The sequence below is a fragment of the Nuphar pumila genome, chromosome 15, assembly GCF_984573655.1.
Source record: "Nuphar pumila chromosome 15, dmNupPumi1.hap1.1, whole genome shotgun sequence".
In the NCBI taxonomy this organism is placed as follows: domain Eukaryota; kingdom Viridiplantae; phylum Streptophyta; class Magnoliopsida; order Nymphaeales; family Nymphaeaceae; genus Nuphar; species Nuphar pumila.
Window position 1 is genome coordinate 83,745,559 of NC_143263.1, and position 6,168 is coordinate 83,751,726.

Here is a 6,168-nt window from a genome sequence, read left to right on the forward strand (position 1 = left end):
TGTTTTTGTTACGTATAAACTAATATTATATTCACATGCATCGTGTCATGTAAAAAAGTATATTTTAATATCGCTTGTGTTCATTGCACATTAAATGGTATTTACATGCATCATTTTACGTGTAAAAACTGTATTTTTGCATGTATCTTGTCATATGCCTCATTTTACGTGTATAACCCACTGGATCTCATCAAAACTCTGAAGTTAAGCATGCTTAGGCGATAATATTATTGGGATGGGTGACCCCCTGGGAAGTCCTCGTGTTGCACTTTTTCTTATGTCTCATTTTATGTACATAACACATATGATCCCATCAAAACTCCAAAGTTAAGTATGCTTGGGTTAGAGTAGTATTGAGATGAGTAACATCCTAAGAAGTCCTCGTGTTGCACTCTTTCTCATGCCTCTTTTTATGTGCATGATTTACATATATGTTTTTAATATTCTAAATTACTTAGAATTTGTATGGTTATTTATTAGACTTTCAAGAGTCTGACCCTTTTTATGGGCAAATGATTTCATGTAAAGAATATGATATAATTGTGAATCGGATGCGGGATGTTGCAGTGCTTTCGATGAGCCAATCATTTTTCTTTTTCGAGCACTATATTTGAATAAACCATATTACTTTGTTTATTTGAATTCAACTATTGTAAATGAGTAAAGTTATCCGCTTTTAAGTTCAGTATAATCATTTTTTTATGGAATGTAACTTGTCTGAGGTTTTGAACCCAAAGGTTAATAAGAAAAAGGCTTCTGCTGACAATTTTAATAAAGAAAGAAACATTTTTTATTTTCACATATTTTTTAAGGGTTAAAAATCTTAGGGCATTACATTGTATCCCCTCCCTTTTCTTAAATGCTTCAAGGATAGGAGACAAGAATCGGTCAGCAATCTCGTTAACCTTAGATTTGGAAAACGTTGAAAGTCTCTCTAAGTGTGTTAGTTGTTGCAAATTTGAGGGCATATTTCAGGGTCTCAGCTTTGTGATGTTGCATATTCTGTAAAAAATGTTTGACACTCAGATTCGCAGCCACAGAGTAGGCTCTCTCTCTCTCTCTACCCACTCGTCAAGCTTGATCGATACTTCAAGGTAGGAAGTATCACTGAGTTTGTAATAACTTATCTTTGGCTTTTGTTGTTATGTTCCAACAACAGTCGATGGTGTGGGTGTGGCCCCCCTTTAAGACATTTTTTTCAGTCATTATTTTGTAATAAACAAATTCAAAATTTTCTACAATTACAAATCAGAGAATATAGGTAAATAGACTACTTTATAAAAAATAAACATAATAGGCTATTGACAATGCAAAAAAAAAACTCAAAAAATGCAACAAGTTTTCTCTACTCATATTTATAATATAAGAAACACAATAGATAAACAACCAAATTTGAAGAGTCATGTGTAAAGATGTTCTTACCAGATTCAACTATTAAAGATGTGCTTATTGAAAAAAATTATCATTGATAATTCTCAAAAACTCAACAAATGAAGTGTCGTCGGTGAAGTAACGTTGATGATTTGCCAAAAATAGACGCTAAAAACATATGACAAATTTTTTTGAAGGGAAGAACGTTAGGGACCAAAACAAAAACCTAGTTTATGTGAAAATGATCCTATGTTGTGGAGAACGGATTTTAAAAGGGAAATGTCGCATTTAATGCGCATACAAAATTTCGTATAAAGGAAAATCGGCAAAGTCCTAACTTTTGCAAAATTCTGCAAAAGCCGCAAATTAGTCAGCAATTCTGCATATACAAAGCACAATCGCAATCCAAACGTGAAACTCGTATAATATATGCGAATATATTAAAATATTTGCAATGTTACGATTTCAGTTACAGGAAGTTTGCGAATTTGGTTATGAGAACTTTGTACTGATATTGGTCGCAGGCTTTGTATCATTGTCAGAGGCAATGCACTACTTGCACACGTATTTGTTGTATATTTTTCTACCATAAGAATTGGAGGACACTCTTTCAAAAATCCATTGATGCTTGGCCGAAAGGATAAGAATAAAAAATGATTTTTCAGATCGGTCTTAATATACCCTATCGATCATTGATTAGCCTTCATCAGATGATCCAAATAGGTGGAAAGCATCTTGAATGGCTTTTTGAATAAATCATACAATGCAGCCTTAGTATGTTCTCATCCACGCCATGCTTATTTGTCAGTAACCTCCACACCTTTCCCACAACTGATGTCATTCATTATTTCTCTTGGAGTTATCTTCAGGTTATCATACATGTGCTTGTGAATAACACTCAAAATCCTCTTGTAAGGCACTCTCTCCACTACAAGGTTGCCCAGTGATCCACTATATGTTTGCTCGATATCATACCTCCTTACTTTAAAGAAACCTGCTTTGTGTAATGAATCTTTCAGGGGCAATCAACTGTCATATGTGCATTTTTTCTCATGCATATGACAATGACTTTGTTATTGCAACTCTTTAAGAATTTTGTTTTATAGTTATTATTGATCATATGATCTTTCAAAAACTCATAGCAGTGTTGGAGATCATTAAACCTTTTGTTCAAAGCAATTTCTCGATTGTTTGAGTTTATTGTTAGCCATTGAAATTACTCACAATCATTAAGCCTTTCATTACGCAATTGCTTATACAAATCAGATGTTTTTGTTTCAATGATTTGTAATTGCTCTTCATTATATGAGAACCCATTAAACGTGAACAAAGGATTCACATTCTCAAATGTCATTGGTGCATTGCTTTCACCCATCATTATTTGTCCCATGTTATCATTGTTTTAATCCTCTCTTATCGACATAATATACTCATCATCATCGATATCATATGATTCTTCACTGTCAACATGATCGCTACTATCGCGAATTGATTATTTGGTTGCACCAACTAAATCAAAACTCATCATAGTCATTCAAATTACTGTAATGAAGATTATTAGCACTTCTTTATCCACGTGGTTTCATATCCTTTGCAATAATCTTTTGATCATGTACAACATCAATATTGTCTATTGGTTGAGAAAGTTGGATAATCGACAAAGGACTCAACTCAATAGATGGTGCCTGAGATACATGCACATTCTCCACGAGATTCACATCATTTTATTGATCAATTATTCCTCATTTAATTGCTTCTTCATTAACTTTGCATAATTTCAAGTAAACATCACCACTAAATAATATTGATTCTACATCATCATCATCCTCAACATCTATCTATATTTCTTGCTTGTTTAAGTTTAGAAAGTAACTATACTAGAGGCACAATAAGTCTGTCATATATCTGATTTTATGACACATTAAAGCTGCAATTTTCTTAAAGGTAATATTTTTGGAGACCACTATAGATTTTCAATTAGTATAATTAGACCTACGGTAGTGTATTTTAACCCTTTAAGATGCCATCATTGTCTAACTACAACAACCATGATAGTGTATTTTAGCCTTTTCAATGCTTGTGTGCAGTGAACCCTAATCTCATTACATTAACACAAAAATAACAAATATTAACTAAAGGACAAACAAACAATCATAAATCATCTACAACAATATATACTTTTGTGAAAAAACCCATAAACATAGTAAACCCTAAACAATAAATCTGATAGCTGAAAAAGTCGATGACAACACAAGAAAACATAGGGATATTCAACTATCGTGAGGTGGATCCTAATTGTAGGCTGCTATATTAAACAGAAATATGCATGGGGATCGCATGTATATATTGTAGGGAACTCACCTTTAAAACTTGTAGTTGACGAAGTCGAACACAAGGATGATAGTACAACCTCCTCAGAATAGAAGAATCGCCGCAAGGGTTATAAAGAGAAGTTTTTTGCAGAGACAAATGAGAAGAAACCTTCGAATAAAAAACGTGTACATATATGATTTGACAAAATGGTAAATATTAAGAAAAATAACATATAATAAATCTTTCACAAATATTTTAGTAAGAGATTTGTGATTTTGTTGTTTTCCTTTAAGTGGAGTTTCGCACATAAATTTATGTGATTTCGAAAAGTACATGCAAAAAAGTAAGATATTTGCGAGAGGTGTTTCGTAAATATATTTATGTAAAATATTGACGTATATGAGAAAGTGTAGAAATTTTGTGATTTTGGTGGTTTCAGTTTCACCAAAAAATCGCAAATAAATTTATGAGAAATCGTGAGATCCGCATAAAAAAACCTGTGATTCTGGATTTAAGTAGGAGTTGGACCTAGTCGACGAGCAATACAATTTTGTCGCAATAACACCTCAATTCGCAGTTGTGAAAGGTAAAAAAGTCCTAATGATGTCGGATATTTTTTATTTTAGACATCGAGAGAATATTGAAAATTGTAGTTTTTAGGAAATCAGGTCAAATTATTCGTACATGGTAATTTTTCGTTTTGGAAAGCTTCACTTTTCACATAAAAATAAAACAAGACATGATAAACATGCGAAATCCCTCTACTATTTTTTTTTCACATCTTACCCTCCTGATGTGCACGTTTCATTGTTTCATTTAAGGCATGTTTGGTTGAGACCCATGAGACTCACCCTCTCATTTGAATGAGCATACGACCCCATTTCTCATGACCAACCGAGCATGAGATTTGAGGCCCATGTGATTTGCAATCAAATGTGATTAGTTGATTAGGAATCTCTTCAGTCCAAGATATTCGAAATCTCACAGGAATGGCTGTGATTTTCTAATCACAAGATTCGAAATCACACCATGATTAACGGCGTCGTACCAAAAAGGATGCATATGTTCTTGGGGTTTGAGACCCCCAGCGTTCATCTCCTTATGAAGAAGAGCACAGGAGGCAGGCACCTGCATCTTGCCGGGAGAAGGGGGAGCTTGCCTAAGAGAGTGAAGGATGCCGGAGGAAAAAAAAACTTGCCAAAGAGACGGCCAGAGGGGAGAGCTCACCAGAAAAACCATGTGTGCCTATTTTTTTGATCTTTTTTTCTGGTTGTTGCAAAACCACAAGCGAGTGGTTGTAGCACTGTGGATTACGCTGGAATAAAGATTCCAGCGAGCTCCGCTGCCCACCCAATAACTGAATAGGAGCTCTTGCTGGCAAGTGGCAAGTCCTTGTTTCTCTTCTCTCTTTTTTTTTCTTGTGCTCCTTCAATTGGGAGGAAGGGCAGCAGCGACGAGCTGATCACGGCCACCTAGAGATTATGGTCCTGCAGTGATGGGCTGGATCTGCACACATAGATTACAAGAGGAGCCAGAAGCCTTCCTTCAGCGGTCAAATTGTTAAAGCTCTGAGGGTTTTCTGGCAGGGCTGAATTCCATCTCAGGCCGGTGAAAGAGGAGATCTGGAGGTGGACAAAGAAGCACTGGCAGATGGAGACGGTAGTGAACTCTCGTGACAGTGGCCAGCATTTTCAGCGAAACAAAGGGGGGTACTATTTTGTTTTTCTTTTTGTAAGGTGGAATCTCAAACAAATGGGATTCCCTTCTCTCACTAAACAAACATGAGAAAAGGAATCACATGAGATTCCAATTCTCATGGGATTTCTTTTCATTTTTGAAAAGTACAGCTAAACATACACTCAGTAGAAACCGGTCAGATTTTCAGGAGGTTAAAAAATCAATAACCTACAAAAACAACCCTAAAAAAATTGTACTTTTACATAAGAAAATTACAACTCAAGGGTTGATTCCAGTACTTTGGCCATGCTGACCACAAGAATGGGTCAAAACAATCCCCAACGAGTTTCAACTAAGGGGTTTGGAACCCACGAAAGTAGCCAATATTTTCCCTTCTAATTCACTATCAAGTGGTATCTCATGTGGTAAGCGGGGTACCGTGCCAAGCTGAAGGCTCAGGTTCGAATCCCTCTGCCACATGGGGCTTAAGAGTTTTCTGGTAGAGGTCTGCCTAACCCCAGCTTGCCTTTCAAAAAAAAAAAGAAAAGAAATTAAAACGGCTCGGGTGTCTAGTCCATCTTTCAAAAGACAAATTCACCATATGTTAGATTCTTCAATTTCACAAGCTTGGGAAAAATGCCGATGCAAGATTTTCATTCGAATGGACTTGGGGCAGCTTGTTTCACATACATGCAATTAGCCTCTTGCAGAGAGTGAATGAAACAATTCACGTATCTTTAATTGATAATTTGACAAAGAAAATGCCAAGACTTGGATTTACTTTGCCCTGCACCATAATTTCTTTGT